We start from the raw sequence: 20,915 nt of genomic DNA, 5'->3' as shown, positions 1-20,915 counted from the left end.
TGTTGTTATTTTGCTTATTATTTAGGCGTTGCCATGTCGGATTCTAGTCCGTCGGGAGTTAGGTTTTGCATCTCAGGATGTAAAACTAGATTATCCAAGTTAGAGTATGATTCTCACACTAAATGTGTTAAGTGTAGGGGACAGGTTTGTTCAGCAGATCGAACATGTAACGAGTGTAGTGACTGGACTGATTCTCAATGGAAGTTTTTTAGTTCATACTCGGAGAAATTAGCTAAAGACAGAATTAGAAAAGCAGCGCTTAGGGAAAGTAGACTTAGCTCTGCTTCGTCTTGCGATGCATCTGTTCCTTCTGTTTCTCCTCAAATTGTTATGTCTCCTTTAACTACACCTCCTATTCCTCCTACTAATCCCACTTCTCCGGCTTCCCGTGTAGTTTCTTCCGACACCATTGCCAGTCTGGAATCGAGGTTAGATCAGAAATTTTCGGTATCTAGCGAATACGGTTTTGCAACTTGGTAATTCAGTTAAGACGTTTTTGGAGAAGAAAGCGGCTTCAGGTAACGAGTGTAGTTGAGGGTGCGTCTGTCTGTCCTGACACGTCTCCTAGACAAAGGTCACTGTCCAGCTCCCCCCCACCGGGAAAAGACATACAGGAAGTCCAAGGGAGTCAATCAGGATTTGCCCACAGACAGGCGCCTCTCTTGTTGAGCCTGTTGCGCCTCAACAGGGCTCGGTTAAGCGTTGGAAAGGTGTTGCGGTCAGACGCCTTTCGAATGATTCAAGCGATTCGTCTCCGGTCGCGCGGCGCTCTTGGCGAGATTCGCCCGTTTCGCATCCCTTAAAGAGGCGTTCAGGCGCTGATTCTTCGCCTCCTCCAGTCAAGCGGTATAAGGAGCCTGAGAGTAGGGTTGCGCCTCGGCCGTTAGCGGCTCGTTCGTCGCCTCAATCTGTGCCTTTTTCGGCTCCATCTACTAGTAGAGATTGTGGTTTTAGCGCTGTAGCTAGCAGTTCTAAGGGTGTTTCTTTAGGCGCTTTCTCGTCTGTTACGCCTGATGCGCCTGTTTCGCCTCGAATTTCGGCGGCTCCGAGCGAGGCACAAGTAGTTTTTCCGCCTCCTGCTGAACATTTAGGCTCTTCCAAGCCTACGTTAACTGTTTTTGATTCGTCTCTGGCGCCTTTGCGCAAGCAGTTAGAGATGTTAACCAACTGGATGAATGAGTCCAAGGGTGGTTCGAAACCTTCAGATCCGGTTGTAGTTCCGTCTACTTCTTCGGCGGTATCGGAGAATGAAGAAGAAGTAGAGGAGGAGGATTCACATCACCTCTCATGTTATTCACGTCTCCTTAGATTTCTTCTGGTATCTTATCCAGATTATTTTGAGAAAGCGGCTCCGCGCTCCCCAACTTCGACTTTTTTGATGAGGAAAACTTCAGACCCTCTCCTCCCAAAACTTGTTCTATCTAAAGCGGTTAGACATTCGTTGAAAGAGACGGAGAAATGGATGTCTATGAAAAGAGACTTAGGGAAGGCGCTTTTTGCTTACCCTCCCTCTAAGTTGCTTCGTAAGAGGTATAGGTTTTATGTAACTGGGGAAGCTCCTTCTCTGGGAGTCTCTGCCTCCTCCCAGGGAGACTTCTCCAGTTTAATCGACTCCTCTAGAAGATCTGCTTTCGCTGCAGCGAAAGTTTTCTTTACAGCGCCTGAGTTGGACCACGTTGTAAAGAATCAATTTAAACTTTTGGAAGTCTTTAGCTTCCTTGATTGGACTATTGGCGCTTTAGCGGCCAAGATTGAAGACTGTCCTTCTCTTTCTCAGGAGTTAGCGGAGGATTGGATTGGTGTTCTGTCCTGTGCGGACAAATCCATTAGGGATGGATGTGATGAGTTAGCTTCGCTCATCGCCTTTGGTACCCTTAAGAAAAGGCAACTGTGGTGCTCCTTTGCTTCTAAAAGGGTTACTTCCCAACAGAAGTCTGCTCTCTTGTTTGCTCCTTTTGTGAAAGATAACCTCTTTCCAGACGATGTAGTGTTGTCAATTTCGTCTGCGCTAGATAAGAAATCTACTTCGGATTTACTGGCACAGTCTACTAAGAGACCTAAAGCTCCTTTGGAGACTGTTCCTTCGGTTTCTCCTCTGGCCCAAGCGCCTTTTCGAGGGAGAAAACCCAAGCGCTTCTTTCGGCCGAAGTTGAATTTGCGACCTCAGTCTAAGGCCTCGGCCAAGGTTAACAAACCTTCCAAATGAAAGCTCGGTTCTTCATGCACCAGTGGGAGCCAGGCTGGCTCTGTTTTGGGAGGAATGGGAAAACAGAGGAGCAGAAACCTGGGTAGTGCAAGTACTCAAGTTCGGCTATCGTATTCCTCTCGCTTCACCTCCCTCGCTCTCACCTGTGCCAATTCCATTCCAGGCATACTCTCTGGGCTCAGACAAATTTCTGGCGCTAGCCGCAGAAGTGGAAGCGCTTGTTCTCAAAGAAGCGATAGAACAGATAGAAGGGGATTTTCCTCCAGGCTTTTACAATCGCCTTTTTGTAGTTCCCAAGTCATCAGGGGGCTGGAGGCCGGTTTTGGATGTGAGCGCCCTGAACTTGCATGTCCAGAAAACAAAATTTCATATGGAGACCACTCGGTCGGTTCTGGAGTCCATCAGACAGGGGGATTGGATGGTCTCTCTGGACATGCAAGACGCTTATTTTCATATTCCGATACATCGCGAATCTCGGAAGTACCTGAGGTTCATGTTCGAAGGCAAGGTGTTTCAGTTTCGGGCGCTTTGCTTCGGACTAGCGACCGCTCCTCAAGTTTTCACCAGGGTTCTATCCCCGATAGGAAGCTGGCTGCACATATTAGGAGTAAGAATCTCCCTCTATCTGGACGATTGGCTTCTCCGGTCGGAATCAGAGAGTCGGTGCATGAAGGACCTTGGAACAACTCTGGATCTTGCCAGAAAGTTAGGAATTCTGGTCAACAAACAGAAGTCCCAGTTGGTTCCATCTCAGAGCATCCTTTATTTGGGGATGATTCTGAATGCTCAAGTTTTTTCGGGCTTTTCTGTCCCGAAGAGGGTTCAGGCTGTCTGGAGACAGTTTCAGGAGTTCTTGGACAAAAAGGTAAGTTCTGCCAATCAGTGGATGAGGCTCCTGGGCAAATTGACGTCAGTGGAGAAATTTGTGACGTTGGGAAGACTGCACATGAGACCTCTGCAGTTTTTCCTGAGAGCCTCTTGGTGCAGGAAGACACAACCAGACTCGATTACCTTTCCGGTCACAGATCAAATAAAAGAGGACCTAAGGTGGTGGCTCTCTCGAGCAAGGTTGGTAGAAGGGTTAGATTTACGACCCATCCTCCCGAACCTACAGTTCTTTTCCGACGCATCGGACACAGGTTGGGGAGCCCTGCTGGGAAATCAACGGACTTCAGGAGCTTGGTCGGAGAAGGAGAAGAAGTTCCACATAAATGTAAAGGAACTTTTAGCAATTTTCCTGGGGCTCAGACAGTTTTGGAGCTTAGTAGAAGGTCGGGTAGTGGCAGTGCATTCCGACAACTCCACGGCTCTCTCGTACGTGCGGAAACAGGGGGGGACTCAGTCTTTCTCTCTATACGAAGTAGCCAAGGATCTCCTCCTGTGGTCAAACGAAGCGAAGGTTCAGCTAGTCCCGAGATTTGTTCCGGGAAAGATGAACGTCCTGGCGGACGAGTTAAGTCGTCAACAGCAAGTGTTACCTCTGGAGTGGACTTTGGACAACAAGATTTGTCAGAAACTTTGGCGCCTTTGGGGACGACCGTCAATAGACCTGTTCGCGACATCAAGGAACAACCGTCTTCCTCTCTTTTGTTCTCCAGTCCCAGATCCTCTAGCTTGGTCGGTGGACGCAATGCTGTTGGATTGGTCGGGTCTGGAAGCTTATGCATTCCCTCCGTTCGGTCTAATAAGAGAGGTGCTGAACAAGTTCATGTCGCACAGCAATGTAACACTAACGTTAATCGCTCCTTTTGGCCCAGGAAAGAGTGGTTCCCGGACCTTCTCCAGTTGTTAGTAGACTTCCCCAGACTTCTTTTTCCTCCAGAGAAGTGGCTTCTCAACAACCTCACTTCAAGAGGTTCCACCAAACTTGTCCACTCTAGCTCTGACAGGGTTCAGACTGTCCGGAATCTTGTCAGAGCGAAAGGGTTTTCAAGAAGAGCTGCAGAAGCTATCGCTCGTTGTAGGAGAGAGTCTTCTAACAAACTCTATCAAGGGAAGTGGAGAATCTTCAGAGAGTGGTGTAGAAGTGCTAAAGTCTCTACTTCTGCGACCTCTTTAACAGAAATAGCAGATTTTCTTCTATTTCTTAGGAACTCTAAGAAACTGGCTCCTTCGACGATCAGAGGATATAGAGCCATGCTCTCTTCGGTTTTTCGACATTGAGGTTTGGATATTTCCTCCAATTCAGATCTGTCGGACCTCATTAGGTCTTTCGAAACCACTAAGCTCCCGCAGGAGACAGTGGCTTGGAACTTAGATGTGGTGCTCAAGTTCCTCATGGGGCCACCGTTTGAGCCTTTGAAGTCGGCTTCACTCAGGAACTTGACTAAGAAGGCACTTTTTCTTATTGCACTAGCTTCTGCTAAGCGTGTCAGCGAATTGCACGCTATAGACAAAAGAGTCGGTTTCTCTCAAGGCAATGCTGTATTTTCGGTATCTTTGACCTTTCTAGCCAAAAATGAGAATCCTTCTAATCCTTGGCCGAGGAGTTTTGTGGTAAGGAACTTATCTGATTTGGTTGGACATGAGGAGGAAGAAAGGCTCTTATGTCCAGTCAGGGCTATTAAGCAGTATCTGTTTGCCACTAAGGGTATTAGAGGACAATCTTCTAAGCTCTGGACCTCGGTTCAAAATCCCTCTCGTCCTCTTTCTAAGAATGCTATATCTTTCTTTATTAGAGAGCTTATCAGGGAAGCTCACTCGCAGTCCGAGAACGACAATCTTTCCGTTCTGAGAGTTAAAGCTCACGAGGTTAGAGCAGTGGCAACTTCTTTAGCATTCAGAAAGAATTTATCTTTAGCTTCGATTCTTCAGAGCACGTTCTGGAGATCGAATGCGGTTTTTGCGAGTCATTATCTCAAAGAGATAGAAACGGTTTTCGAGAATTGTAAAACGTTAGGTCCGGTGGCGGTTTCTGGCATGGTGTTGGGAGAAACGGCACAGGGGTCGTCACCTCTATGCTAACTTTTCACCTTGAATAGGTTGTCGAGTTCAAGGGAAGCTGGGGGTACTGAGTACCTGGGATACCTCAACTCCAGTCTGTTAGGTCAGATTTTACAATGGTTGGGTATATATGTTTTTAAATCTGGTGTTGGTGACAAATGTTTTGTATGATTGAATTTCTGGTCTTAGCCCAGGGCAAGGGCAATCTTTGTTGTTACTATCCTCCGTCAGTCAGCCTTGACTCGCTTGAACTACGGAAGGATTCCACTCCTGTAGAGGCTAACTTTGGTCAAATTCCAATTCCTCTACAATAGTAAGAAGAGCACCGACCAGAGGCAGTAACAGTCTGCTGTAGCTCTCTTACAAGGTAAGGTACAACAGACACCTTGAGTGTTTACTGGTATTGTAATAAATGTAACCATTTAGAAATACTAGTGGTCCACTGAATCCCACCTTCCCATAAATGTGTAATCAGCTGTATAATTGTTCGGTAAGACACTACAATAAAAATGAAATCTGGATCTTCATTACAAACGTCTGCTGGTTCGGAGCTGGTATAGATTCCAGAGGCTACCTAGGTCTTTAACCAGCATTTGTATGAAAAATGAAAGGCATTGGCAGTTTTATGAAAATCACCCCAAGCAACCTCATCCATTTGCTTTTAGAGTAAATTTTATTGTCCGTGAATTAAAATATTGCCAAGAATCGAGATTTTACCGCCAGCAAAATATTCAGTTAGTCCCCCCTGGAACTTTCCAGAGGTAAAATTTTGTAGATATTTTAACTTTACCAAGACAGAATTGTCCAGTGAGGCCATGCAGTCAATATTTTTAGAACATTCCGTGCAACATGATGACTCCATTGCAGTTTTCACGGATGGCTCAAAGTCAGATGCTGGCGTCGGCTTTGGTGTAGCCTTCCCTGGTGTAGAGAGAATTGGCAGGTTATCATCTGTTGCATCGATTTTTACAGCAGAATTATATGGAATTTTAAAAGCTTTAAAGGAAGTTTTAATTCGGAATGAAAATAATTTTATTATATATTGTGACTCAAGAAGTGTTCTTCAGTCACTGGAAATTTTTAACCCTTTAAACCCTCTGATTTTAGATATATTGGAATGGCTGCTCTTACTAAAAAGAAGAGGGAAAGAAATAAAGTTCTGTTGGGTGCCTTCCCATGTTGGGGTGGCTGGGAATGAGAAAGCTGACCAACTTGCAAAGTCTGCAGTCAGCTCCTCAGAACCCACAAGATGCCTACTACCATATCGGGATTTGTATCCTCTAGTAGGTCAGAGAGTTAAAAAATGTTGGCAGTCCCAGTGGGAGGATATTTTAAATAATCAAAAAATGCGTAGTATCACGTCATCAGTGTCTCCTTGGTCATATTCGTATATGCCAAGGAGACAAGAAACGATCTTGTGCCGATTGAGGATTGGACATACAAGACTCACCCATGGGTTCTTGATGTCTCGTGAAAATCCTCCGTTTTGCGAGAACTGTATTGTGCCCTTGACTGTGAGACATTTGCTGGTTGAATGTCCCAGATTCTTGAATTTGAGACATAGGTTACTGTCTTGGGGTCGTGACAGAGTAGGTAATTTTATCCTAGCTACAATTCTTGGAAAGGATTGTAACATAGAGCAGTTATATATTTTTATGAGGGAGGCGGCCTCCTTAACCAAATTTAAATTATACATAGATTGTCTATGTAAGAACTTATATATGAACAAATTTTTATATAATATATTTATAGATCTTTTTATATGAAGTTTATCAAAAATTTAATTTTTTTATATTTAATTTATTTCGGTGTCAATTACCCAGATGTTGTGACGCCAGATATAATACACAATCAATCAATCAATCAATCTATTAAAATGAAGTTTTATTGTATACTTACCGAACAATTATGATTATACCCACCCTCCTCCCCTTAGGTGGAAGGACGGGCAGAAAGAATTGGATTCACCTGGGCAGTTGTACCTGGTTCTCCCGCGAGTGGAGGGAGATGACGTCATCACCACCAGTGTTGGCGACGCCTACGCGCTAAATTTGAATTTAGTATCCTGCCGCTCGTGGAAATCACGGCTGTATAATTGTTCGGTAAGTATACAATAAAACTTCATTTTAATAATGAAAATTTCATTTTCAGCTGAGCTGCAATCTATCCTAAGTAAAGGATGGAAGGTTTGTATAAAGTGTAGGAACAATTATAATTTTATGCATTCAACTTACCTGTCAGATATATACTTAGCTATAGACTCCGTCGTACAGGTAGGTCAGGTGATCTACCGCCCCGCCGCTGGTGGCGGGAATAGGAATCATTCCCGTTTTCTAAGAGATTTTCTCTATCGGCCGTGACATCAACATTGTTGTTGTTACTCCTGATTTGATTTTCGTGTTTTTTCATCGCTATTGATCTTCTAAGCCGGTTGTTTTGGTGACGTATTGGATCTTTGGTTTGGCATACTCTTTCGTGGACTGTTATTTGGACTTGGTTTTTGGATTTTTCTCATAATGTCGGATTCTAGCTTTACGGTTAGAAGACAGTGTGTAAATGAGGGATGCATGGTGAGGCTACCGAAAGCTTCGGTAGATCCTCACACAGTTTGTAAGGGGTGTAGAATGAATGAATGCTCAATATCTAACACCTGTGATGAATGTGTAGGTTTGAATGAGGAAGAATGGAAGAATTTAAATTCCTATTTAAGGAAATTGGATATGGATAGGGCTAGGAAGGCTTCCTCCAGAAGAGTAAGTAGGTCTCGTTCTAACGAGTCAATCAAATTAACACCTAACCCCAAACCTGTATCTTCTTCCTCTTGTACTAAGACTGCAAATCCAGCAACGGAAATTGCAGATCTTAAAGCTGCACTGCAAAGGATGGAACGTCAAATGCTAACGTTACAAGGTAAGCACAGTGATAGTTATTTAAGTGTCCCTAGTGCAGTGGAGGGTGCGTCTGATTGGCTTCATCTCCCTCCCAGGCCTAGACCTCTTCCAAGCTCACAGGCCCAGAGGAGAAGGAATGTCAAAAGCCTTACGGAGGTTATGGAGAATCCCCACCGATCAGGCGTCCCCTCGGCAGATTCTGTGACGACCCAAACTGCCAAGGATCGCTATCGAAAAAGCATCCTAAAACAGTGTTTTTCGTCTTCAGATTCTTCACCTAATGTAAGGGGCTGGAGCTCTGATGAACTGTCACGCCCCTTAAAAAGGAGTTGGAAGGCTCCAACTTCGAATTCAAGCCCTGAGCTTTTCTCCGATGGATCTCCATGTGAAAGGAAGAAAACCAAGTTAATTCCTAAACGCAAATCGGAGTCCCCTTCCTCTTCTAGACCTCCTTCACCTGCATCGGGAAAGGAAAAAGAGAATGCTGCTGCAAAAATCCTACTAAATGTACAGGAGCAGCTCTCCGCTTTAGTAGGAGTTTTTATGAAGGAGACTCCCAGAAGAAAGGACTCTTTCCTTCCGATAAAGAGAACTAAGGGAAGGAAGGAAGGATCTAACATAAAAGTTGCGGATTCTCCTCGGATGAGTATGAAGAATGCGCCAAAAGCGCCAACCTGGCGCAATGCGCCAAATGCGCCAGATGTGCTAGAAGATCCATATGAGCCAGAAGAGCCAGAACCGCCAGAAGCGTCAGATGCGCCAGAAGCGCCAGCCTGGCGCAATGCGCCAAAAGCGCCCCCTGCCGAAATGCGCCAGAAGCGCCAGTCTGGCGCAATGAGTCACGAGCGCCAACCTGGCGCAATACGCCACAAGCGCCAACCGGGCGCAATGAGCCAGAAGCGCCATCCAGGCGCCAGAATGTACGGACTTATTCCAAAAGACAGTTAAACCAGGAGGATTTGTCTAGCTTTCGGAAGAATAAGCCTTTACCTGACAGGGACTCTAGGTGCCGCACAGGCGGCCGTAGCCCTTGTCAGGATATGGGTGGCTCCATGGAAAGCGATAGGAGAGGACATCCTTCCTCTGACAGGAGAGAAAGATGTCGCACAGGCAGCCGTCGCTCTTGCCAGGAGAAGGATAAGGTCGTGTTGCAGGATCAACCTATCTCTCGTAAGGACGCAAGTTGCCGCACAGGCGGTTGTCGTTCTTGCGAGAGTGGGGCAGAAGTTGCAAGAGACTCATCTCCTATTGAAAACAAACAATCCTCTTCGGAAATGGAATTGGATTTGGAAGAAGTTTCGGAGTCGGAAGATCACTCGGCTCCAGGCATGTCAGATTATAAGACGCTGGCAGCCCTCTTACTTCAAGAGTTTGGGGACTCATTAAGCCCTACTGCTCCTCCTTCTCCGAGGTCTTTGTTTACAAGCACTAAGGTCTCGAAGTCATCATCTTTCATTAAGATGAAGCCAACCATTTCCATGAATAAGGCTCTTCGATTTGTAGGAAATTGGTTTAAATCCAAGGAGAAGGCGGGGAAGACCGTCTTTGCCTGCCCTCCTTCCAAACTTTCAGGAAAGAAGGGAATCTGGTACGAGACGGGCGAATCACTGGGTCTAGCTCTCCCTACCACTGCCGAAGCAGATTTTTCGAATCTGGTGGACTTTTCAAGGAGACAAACCTTGTCATCGGCAAAGATCACATGGGGGACCTCAAGGGATTGTTTAATGTCTTAGAAGTTTTTAACTTCTTAGACTGGTCCCTTGGGGTGTTGGCCAAGAAGACTCAAGAGAAGGAATCTCTTAGCCCAGAAGTCCTTTATAGTGTACTGTCCTGCATGGACAAAGCGGTTCAAGATGGATCAGGAGAGGTGGCCTCGCTTTTTGGAACTGGAATTCTGAAGAAGAGAGTCTTGTTTAGTTCCTTTCTGACGAAAGCAGTTACTCCTATCCAGAGGTCATCTCTTCTTTATGCTCCTCTTTCGGACCAATTGTTTCCTGCACAACTAGTGAAGGACATATCACATTCTTTGACAGAAAAGGCCACGCAAAATCGCTTGGCCTAATCTGCAAAGAAATCAAGGACCTCTGTTCCTTTAAAGAGAGAGAATCGTACTCCTCAACAGCCCTTTCGAGGGAGCTCCTCTTCCAGACCCTCCTTTAAGAATAGAGGAATACAGAAGAGAGGTAGGTCTTCATTCAGACCTATCAAGAAAACAAAATGAGACGCCAGTCCTTCAAGCACCGGTAGGGGCCAGACTTCGGAAATTTTCCGAAGAATGGACTCTGAGAGAGGCAGAAAGATGGTCCCTTTCAGTGGTAACGAAGGGATATCTGATCCCCTTTCGAGACAGTCCTCCCTTAACAACGATCCCGAGGGAACTGTCAGCCCAATACAGGGACCCTGCCAAGAAAGAAGCATTATTGCAACTGGTAGAACAGATGTTGCAAAAGGAGGCTATCAAATTGGTTCGGGATCCTCATTCCCGAGGATTCTACAACCATCTTTTTCTGGTTCCGAAATCCTCGGGAGGGTGGAGACCGGTCCTGGATGTGATCGCATTGAACTGATTTGTAGAGAACACAAAGTTCTCTATGGAAACGTCGAAATCGGTTCTTGCGGCTCTTCGTCCAGGAGATTGGATGGTCTCCTTAGATCTACAGGATGCTTACTTTCATGTTCCCCTGCATCCATCATCGAAGAAATATCTTCGATTCATGATGTAGGGAAAAGTATTCCAATTCAGAGCCCTATGCTTCGGCCTGTCTACGGCCCCTCAAGTGTTCACGAGACTAATGACGAATGTTGCGAGATGGCTACATCTAGAAGGGATAAATATATCCCTTTACCTAGACGATTGGCTAATAAGAGCAAAATCGGAACTTCAGTGCTTGAAAGACTTGGAGAAGACTTTAGAGTTGACAAAATCTCTGGGACTACTCGTGAACCTCGAGAAATCACAATTGATCCCCAGACAGAACATAGTCTATCTGGGGATACAGATGGATTCTCGGGGTTTTCGGGTGTTTCCATCGCAAGAGAGAATTGCTCGAGGCTTAGAAAAAATCTAGAACTTCTTAGGGAAAGAACGGACCTCGGCAAGGGAATAGCTCAGTCTGCTGGGCACCCTTTCCTCGTTAGAGCAGTTCATTTCCCTAGGGAGATTAAATCTCAGACCTCTGCAGTTTTATCTCAGACAAATGTGGAGTCAAAAGACAGGAGACCTGTCAGACTGTTTTCCCATTCAACAGGGGATAAAGTCCAACCTGAAGTGGTGGTTAACCCCATTAATAAAGAACAAAGGGGTGTCCCTCTTGATTCGGAACCCTCACCGAGTGTTGTTTTCTGATGCCTCGGAAACAGGTTGGGGAGCAACACTGGGCCCAAAGGAAGTGGCAGGTACTTGGACCAAGGAACAGGCTACACTGCACATCAATGCGAAGGAACTCCTGGCTATTCATCTAGCCCTGGAATACTTCGAAGCGGAAGTCAGAGGAGTGGTAGTTAAAGTCAATTCCGACAATACCACAGCTCTGGCTTACATCCGGAATCAAGGGGGCACTCACTCTTTCTCACTGTACAAAATAGCGAGAGATCTATTAACCTGGACAGAGGAACGGGGCATAATCTGCGACAAAGGTTTGTTCAAGGTGTAAAAACCTAAGGGCAGACAGGTTGAGCAGAAAGAACCAAGTACTCCCGACAGAGTGGATGCTCCACTCAGAAGTCTGCAGACAAATGTGGTCCCTCTGGGGAAGACCCCAGATCGACCTGTTTGCCACGTTCCTCTCCAGGAAGATAGACAACTTCTGCTCTCTAGAAGAAGATCCCAGAGCCACAGCGATCGATGCTTTCCTCATGGACTGGTCAGGCATAGACGCCTACGCCTTTCCCCCATTCAAATTGCTGGGGGAAGTACTAAGAAAGTTTTTGGCATCGGAGGGAACAAGATTAACTCTAATTGCTCCCTTCTGGCCTTCCCGAAACTGGTTCACAGAGGTACTGGAATGGACGGTGGACTTCCCCAGATCTCTACCAAAAAGGACAGATCTGCTCAGACAACCCCACTTCGAGAGGTTCCACAAAAACATCCAAAGTCTCTCCCTGACTGCCTTTCGACTATCGAAAGACTGGTCAGAGCGAGAGGCTTTTCAAAGAAAGTTGCAACTGCAATTGCTAGAGCCCGCAGAGCCTCTACCTTGTGGGTCTACCAATCGAAGTGGGAAGTTTTCCGTAGATGGTGTAGGTCGAAGAAGCTGTCCTCTTCCAATACCTCTGTGACCGAAATCTCTGATTTTCTCCTCTTCTTCAGAGAAGAGTCGAAATTGGCTGTATCCACTATCAAGGGATATAAGAGCATGCTCTCAGCTGTTTTTAGAAACAGGGGACTGAATTTGGAAAATAATAAAGATCTTCATGATCTCATCAGGTCTTTCGAGACGTCTAAATTGAGATCTTCTATTCCCCCGAGTTGGAACCTTGACGTAGTCCTAAAATTCTTGATTTCGGACAGGTTCGAACCTCCAGATAAAATCTCATTCAGAGATCTTACTAGTAAATGCATATTCCTGTTGGCCCTCGCAACTGCTAAGAGGATCAGTGAATTACATGCTTTGGACTCTCGGGTGGGTTTTAAAAAAGACTCGGCTGTTATTTCTTTCCAGGATCTATTCCTAGCAAAGAATGAAAACCCTTCTAAACCTTGGCCTAGAAGTTTTGAAGTCAAGGGACTCTCTTCTCTGGTAGGTAGAGAGTTGGATCGGTCCCTTTGCCCAGTCAGGACCTTGAAGTTCTATTTAAAGAAGAAGACACAGCTTCAGGGATGTCGACAAAGTCTTTGGTGTTCGGTAAGAAACCCCAAAAGACCTATGTCAAAGAACGCACTGGCGTTCTTTGTCAGAAATGTGATTACCGAAGCTCACAGGGATTGCCAAGAGAACTCTTTAAAGCTGCTGAGAGTAAAAGCTCACGAAGTCCGGGCTGTGGCAACTTCCCTTTCTTTCACTAAGAATATGTCTATGAGAAACATTTTAGCAGCAACTTATTGGAGGTGCAATTCAGTATTTGCATCCCACTATTTAAAGGATGTTAGAGTAACATACGAAAAATGTTTTTCTCTTGGACCTTATGTATCAGCGGATACTATGCTGGGAAATGGAGCAGATGCTGATCCTTAATTTTGTTTTTGTGTTTTTAATGATTATTTGTAATATTGTTGTTGAGTTGTGGGTTGATTGAAAGGATGTTCGGGGATGACTCCTTTCAATCGTAGTACTAACCCCAATTAGGATCAGGTGATCGGGATTAGTGTCGTGCTCTACGATCATGCCAATAGGCAAGGTGTTTTGTCATGTAAGTAGATAGGACCCCATTGACAAAGATCCTAAGGTTCTGTCGCGTAAGTGGGTAAGACCCCTGTAACAGACCATCAAGAACTCTTAGCATGAGATCACTACCTCGCTGAGGCTCTTGAAGCGATACAGGCTCCTAAGCAGTAGCCATGAAGTCTTTCGCTAACACAGGTAGGAATCAAGGTTTTTTATTTTTATTACCTACAACATATTTTGTTTCCTGTCTATTCAGTAAATTAGCTGTCTCTTACCCTCCGCCAAAGGTGCCAATCAGCTAAGTATATATCTGACAGGTAAGTTGAATGCATAAAAATGTTATTGTCATGATACAATAAAGTTTTATGCATACTTACCTGGCAGATATATACTTAGCTAGAGACTCTGTCGTCCACGATAAAAATTCGAATTTCGCGGCACACTCTACAGGTAGGTCAGGTGATCTACCGCCCCGCCGCTGGAATAGGAATCATTCCCGTTTTCTAAGACAGATTTTCTCTTCCACCTGTCTCCTGAGGGGAGGTTGGGTGGGCCATTAACCATATATATCTGCCAGGTAAGTATGCATAAAACTTTATTGTATCATGACAGTAACATATTACATAAAAAATTGAACAAACACCTTTGCAGGGCTTCTCCACGATTCGAAAAAGTTGCGTTTTTGTTCGCGTGTCTGTGAAATACTCGCGTATGATAATTATTTAGCTTCCAATGAAAAGTTCAAGCTGTTGTGAATTCGTGCAACTCGAGTCGCGTAAGATTGAGGTATTACTGTATACATATATACGAATGTATAATTACAGTACGTATGTACTTGGTAGCTTCAGCCAAGGAAGAAAATTATAGTTATTATAAATGTAATAAGTTCCTTTAGAAGAAGACATGATGTTTAAAAAGTGGGGACATATCAGGGTTTGGTAAATCTACAGTTCTCATCCATTTAAAAGTCGAAAACTGTCCAATATGTTATTGTTGATGAAATTTCATTAAAATGATATGGCAAAAGAAATAAATCCCCACCTGAATTTCAGTTATGGCAAGGGAGTAATCTTTGATAATGATGTACACGAATTCCCTGAAAAGGAAAATTTGGACATGAGTCCACCTTCATTATGAAAGGCAAAAAAAGACTAAAGTTACAGGCATGATAATCTTAACATTTGAAGACTCCAATATTCCAGACCTTGTGATTTTTAAAAATGAAAGTGTGTGAGTAAGACTGTTCCACCCAAAACCGATTCAATGTTTGAATTGTTTTAAGTTCAGTCATTCTTAAAGAGTATATAAAAATGAGAAGACATATTAATTGCTCTGCTTTTGAACATGGTATATGTTTTGCTACACCAAAATATAGCAACTGTTAGTAGGATCATAAAGCCAATTACAAAAGTTGCGAAGTAGTATATAAATATGAACAATCTGCAATAAATAAAGCAAACATTGAACGCTCAAGAATTGGTTATGTTGAAGACTATTTGAGAAAAGAAGGAACTATGCTAAAGCTTTAAACCCTAGACCCTTCGATACCACAAGGGGTCTAGTGGTAGCCATCTGGGTCAGGTTCCTGGCCTGAGAAGGAACGTGCACATCCCTCAAAGGAAAATAACGTGGCCCTTGAGAGAAGGGAGTCTTTATCAAATGATGAGACCCTTTCCTCTCCTACCCAAAAGCTGCCAATGGCGGAGTCCCTGTCTGACCTAATGGAGTCGGGGAAAATATGCGACTTCCAACAATCACTCTCCCCATCTACCCCTATTAGGATGATCTCACTTCAAAATAGATATGAGATGCTAAATACCCTTGAACAACCTTCTGCTCAAAAAACAAAAACTATTGAAATTCAACGTAAAAGCAAAGTTTGTAAACTGTTAGAATCAAAACATAATTCTTGGAGTTCAGAGGCAGTAACCATTTCTAAACTCTGTACAAGAAAACTCAAATAATATTGAGGTTGAGATTCATCTGGAGCATCCTCAAACAACAAAGGCAAATGTGAAAAGGAAAGAGTAGTAGCACTAAGGCTAAGGCCCCTCCGAATCCTTCGCGGCGCATCGCGTGCGTCCAACACGGCTATCCGTCTACAAGCGTCTCCGTCTTCTGCGAGTGTGGCCCAACCAGACAAACGAGTGACGGTTATAAGACTGACAATTCAAACTTCAGCAGTACTTGCCGTTTTGAAGGGAGCGCGCGAGGTTTTCCTCTGACTCGGTGCTGTCAACCAAATTAGAGGCGTTGAACAGTTGGAAAATCTGGACTTATGACATAACTTTAGATGAGGAAAGAGTGGAGAATATGCAAAACTCTCTCATAAGTTATGATAGCGTCCAGACAAGTTTTTTTTAATATTGTCGGATGCCGCCGAAAACCTTTGACTTAATTCACGAGGGCATTATATCTCGAATATCAAAATTTGATACCAATTACAGAAGATCCGTATCAACGTAAGAAACTTGTAGTAACTCTGAGGGAAGGATTACTGATTTCAAAATTAAAGTTGCACTTTGTTTTATTTAATACAAAAATTAAGATACGTAGAATTGTGTGTGAACTGAACACTTTGATATAAGAACTTCTGAAACAAAGATATTTACATAAATGTGTCCATTAGAATATAATAAAAAAATACTTTAATCCTTTATCATAACCACAAATCATCACATTTGATTATAACTCAAAGTTGGGCAGGTTGGTTCAAATGCAGGTGTTGTAGATCTACCACAATTTCTTCCTTCATGCGGACCCCAGCTCGGAGGTGCGGCTAAAAACAAAATGTTTTGTTCCTTGTGCTTCTAGTCCGGTAACGCACCTGACGCCACGCACGCTCATGCGCCGTGTGGGGCCACTCGTGTTTGAACTATGACAGTTGATCGAAACGCACAAAATGCGTAGCCGTGTTAGACGCACGCGACGCGCCGCGACGGATTCGGTGGGGCCTTAGCCTAAATCCAACACTATCTTCTGACCATCATTACCTAGCTGTGACTCGGTTAATGGCACTACATATTCATACATCAATAAAAATGAATGGGAAGGCCATTCACAGTGAGTCTTCATAAAAATAATTTTTAGATTTCCATAATATAGTGGAATTGCCAGTCTAAGAGCAAAATATGAAAAACTTAAATTATTGATACATAAAATTTCCCCAATAGTTACATGTCTACAGGAGAGCAAACTGGACCAAAATAATGTTGCCCCACAGAGTATCTTAGTTATAGGACTTCATTTAATCCACAGATAGGATGTCATGGTGGTAGTCTTACATATGTTCATCATAACATTCCTCAAATAACTCAACTTACAAACTCCTCTACAAGCAGTTGCAGTTCAAGTTTATCTTTGTAGAAGAAAATATACTATGAGTTTTATTTATATTCCTCCCAGTGGTCATTTGAATGAGGAATATATGAAATATCTTATTCAACAGTTACCACAACCTTTCCTCATACTCAGAGACACTAACAGTAGACACCCATTGTGGGGTGATGTAGCAGCAAATGCCAAAGGTAACACCATAGCATCACATGGAAAATGAAGATATAGGACTACTAAACATAGGTGAACCAGCTCATCTCCATATTCAAACTAACTTTATCTTGTTTTGAGAGATGATTGGCACAATAGTGACCATGCCCCTGTTGTCATCAGTACTAGTTTTGATCCCTCTCCATGCAGATCACCAAGCGCCTCAGTGGCGTGGTTGGTATGGTGTTTGTGTCCTACCTCGGTGGTCGCAGGTTCGATTCTCGGCCATTCCATTGAGGAGTGAGAGATGTGTATTTCTGGTGATAGAAGCTCTCTTTCAATGTGGTTCGGAAGTCACGTAAAGCTGTTGGTCCCGTTGCTGAATAACCACTGGTTCCATGCAATGTAAAAGCACCATACAAACAAACCTACAGATCACCAAGGTCCATCTTAGAAAAAGACAATTGGCAAAAATTCAAGGAACTCTGACATTGAGAGAGATACTGAGGAATTCCAGATGGTGGATGATGCTACTGACTTGCTGAATGGAACCTTCCACATGGCTGGTATTGATTCTATCCCTAAAGCTACAGGTGTTTTTCGAAGGTGACCAGTTCCTTGGTGGTCTGAGAAAATGTAAGTTTTACATAGACTAACTAGAATATCTCTCACCAGGTGCCCTAGACACCATACAGAAGAAAATTCAATATTTTATTAAAAAAAAAAAAATTATAGCACAGTTCCATCATGCAGTAAAGGCTGCTAAACGAATCATGGTCTGCATATGTGTGGTCAGTCAAGGACAGAACTCCACCTTCAATATTAAAAGTAAATGGACAAATTACCACTAATGAGGTGGAAGTAAGTAATCAGTTAGCAGAGAGCACTTTGCTAACATCTCTAGCAAATCTGAAGCCAATCCAAGATATACCAATATTGATACAGAGACGAACAAAAGCTAATAAATTTCACAGATAGTAGAATGGAGTCTTATAACCATTTACATAAAGGGAGTTTAACTCTGCATTGACTTCTTGTAATGATACAGCTCCTGGCCCTGACAAAATCCCTTTTGCGATGGTAAAACTTGCATCTATTAATACGAAATTTATTACGTATTAGTATTATGAATAGACTTGACATGGCAACAGTTATCCAGCAGTTTGGGGACTGTCTATAATTTTATCATTTTTAAAACCTGGTAAGGACAAGATTCAGGGGCAAGTTACAGACCAATTGCATTGACCTCTTGTCTATGTAACATCATGGAGAAGATGGTCAATGCAAGATTAATGTGGTACCTTGAAAAGTAAGGCCTTTTATCACCAACCCATTGTGGTTTCAGGAAGATGCACTCCACAAGTGATGTATAAATTCGTTTGGAATCAAGCATGTGTTGGGCATTTGCAAGAAAGCAGCATCATATATCAGTATTTTTTATTTTTATTTAGAAAAGGCTTATGATACTACATGGCAATGTGGTATTCTTAAAGCTATTTATAATACAGGATTGAGAAGGAAATTACCTTTGTTTATTCAGGCTTTTTTTGGCTTGCCATTTTTTCAAAGTTAAGGTTGGTAATACACTTTCTGAGAGAAAGTGTCAGGAAGAGGGAGTACCCCAAGGAAGTGTGTTGAGTATGACTTTGTTTGCGCTAGCAATAAATACTGTCTCATCTGTTGTTCCCCCGGACATTCTTCATAACCCATTTGATGATGACCTCTCTATATCTGTTACTGGATCAAGAATGACGATGATTGAAAGGAAGTCACAACTTGCAATTGACAAAATTATTGAGTGGGTGGACATAATGGCTTCAAGTTCAAGTTCTCTATTAGTAAAACTGTTATGCATTTCTGCCAAATTAGAGGCATACACCTGGATCCTGATTTGTACATCAGAGGTCAGCGCATCCCTTGTGTACAAGAGTGCCCCGTCTTACCTGACGCAGTGCCCCAAGCTACGATATATGAGCAAAGGGATCATCATTTATGATTAAATTATGATAAATAAAATAGTTTTGGTTTATTAATACACAAAAAGAAATATACATTCATAATAATAATTATTTATTAACATTGTCGTTATAAAAATACGAAGAAAACCTTTGAACGCCCGTATCTTAAAACTATAGTTATTGACCTTCAAAATCTATCTTCTCACTTAGTTTTAAAGCTATAACAATGGAATTTGGTATATAACTCAGAAAGACATTATAGAACAATCAAATGAAGCCCTTTTTTCCAACTTTTGTTTCGTTTTTTTTTATTAATTTTGTTTTCCTAATTTATAGGGTTTATTTTTTTACCATAATGAAAAATTCATATCTAGCAAAAGAATGACTTTTAGAAAAAAAACTCCTCATTCGATTGGAGGTCTACATCAGGTCTATATATGGTAGTAATCCCAGGTCTTAATATTAAATATCAAGGGAGGAGATAGAATTTGAAAAATGGTTATTTTCGGGATAAATCGCCCAGGCGTCACAAAACCGAAGGTCAGATTTCATTTTTTGTGTAGGGCAGTGCTGTTAATACTGTATATTTATATTGTATTTTATTAATTTTTTTTTTCTTACAGATTTTCATCGTCAAGGTAGGTCCACCATGATACACGTGAGCCTTGAATTTAGAATTTTTCTGTTGGATCTATCTTAGTTTCATACAAATGATCAAAGATATTGACATGCTTTGTTTGAGATAATTTAGATAATGTGGTTTTTAATTATGGTTTATATGTTGTAAATCATGCATTTATTGTTGTAATGCTCATGTGCCCATATGTACATTGAAATGAATTCTTTTTACTCTTTATGGTGGTTTATGTTATCCCATGGTGGCCTGGGAATCGAGTAGCCCGCCTAGACGAAAGCGATGATGTAAGGGTTTTTTTCCCTTAGCGGTCTTGAATTGTGTTTCCGTTTGATATTGGAAATGGGAAAAATGTTCCTATATGTCAAGTATTTTGTACCATTCGTAACCTGTATTCTGTATGATGTACAATGTTTTCTGTGTATATCAGGTATAGTTTGTATTGAATATTGTCAAAATCTGAATGATTTCTTGTTTTGAATCAATGTGTTTTGTATTATTGTTGGTACTCATTTTACATGACATTGTATTTTTTCAATTTTGGTATATCTGGCATGACATTTTAAACTGTCTTTACAGTTATTTATAATCTATAACCAGTTTCTGATATAGTAAAAATTTATATATACTTAGTTAAATTTGCATGGCAGTCAAGGCTCACTGTATACAATGTTACTTTGAAGGCTGTAAATGGATAAGAAATATTTACATGTTATAATTATTTTTCTATATATTTTTCGAACTGGAAAAGTTCATAATGTCTGCTGTAAAACTATGAAAGATTGAACTTGTCCCTAAAACTTTAAATGATTATAACCAGAACTCTGGCATCCATTACACACTACCATTTCTTTAAAGCTAAGGCTTCATAGCAAACTGCATTACTTAGTAACCAATGTGAACTTTTTAATCCAAAATAACCATTTCCTATTTCACAGAGGAAGAGAACTGTGGCGGTAGTTGCGTTGTGTATGTCTCGATGGGTGCTGCCGTGAAATGCTTTGTTTTATACAGCTATTTGCTTTGTTGTTAGAATCAATTGCTGCTTGCTTTTACTATGGTTGTTTGCTTGACATGCTCGGGATGTGTTTTTTATTAATTTTTTTGGCAGTGGTTCTTGTTCTTCTGTGAAATACTTGGGAACGGTCACATTTTGATATCATTGAAGTTAATGGCAGAAAACAATGAATATTGGTTAATATGAACGTTAAAACTAGTAGGCAGTGTCAAAAAATATTTGACAAAGCCTGATTTGATTGATTAAAACAAGATGTCAATGGCACTGGAAGACCAAAAAGCTAAATAGACCAATGTTTGAAGCAAGTTCCATAAACATCTGGAATATAATGGAGTGTGTTTGAAAAAAATCCAAAAGTAATATTAAAGAACAAGTAAAGGTCTTCCAATATCTGACTTCTCTGACTTGCAAATAGAGTAACTTTTTGTAATACTTTAAATTTTTGCACTTTAATT

At 42.2% G+C, this 20,915-nt stretch overlaps 1 protein-coding gene across 4 annotated transcripts in view; it reads left to right on the top strand.

Annotated features, from left to right (window-relative positions):
• The window catches only part of LOC135207272 (transcription factor hamlet-like), a 331,554-nt gene that overhangs the window by 30,435 nt on the left and 280,204 nt on the right, over positions 1-20,915 (top strand). For 3 of the 4 annotated variants that reach the window (XM_064238932.1, XM_064238931.1, XM_064238929.1), the window contains exon 3: positions 19,432-20,915. This exon is cut by the window's right edge and continues 836 nt beyond it. The gene's annotated coding sequence lies outside the window, so the exon portion shown is untranslated. Of the gene's footprint in view, positions 1-7,085; positions 7,252-19,431 lie in introns of all 4 variants that reach the window. The other variant, XM_064238930.1, reaches the window with a different exon arrangement.

This window comes from Macrobrachium nipponense, chromosome 32 (assembly GCF_015104395.2).
Source record: "Macrobrachium nipponense isolate FS-2020 chromosome 32, ASM1510439v2, whole genome shotgun sequence".
Lineage (NCBI taxonomy): Eukaryota > Metazoa > Arthropoda > Malacostraca > Decapoda > Palaemonidae > Macrobrachium > Macrobrachium nipponense.
This window is presented reverse-complemented; position numbering and strand designations above follow the sequence as displayed.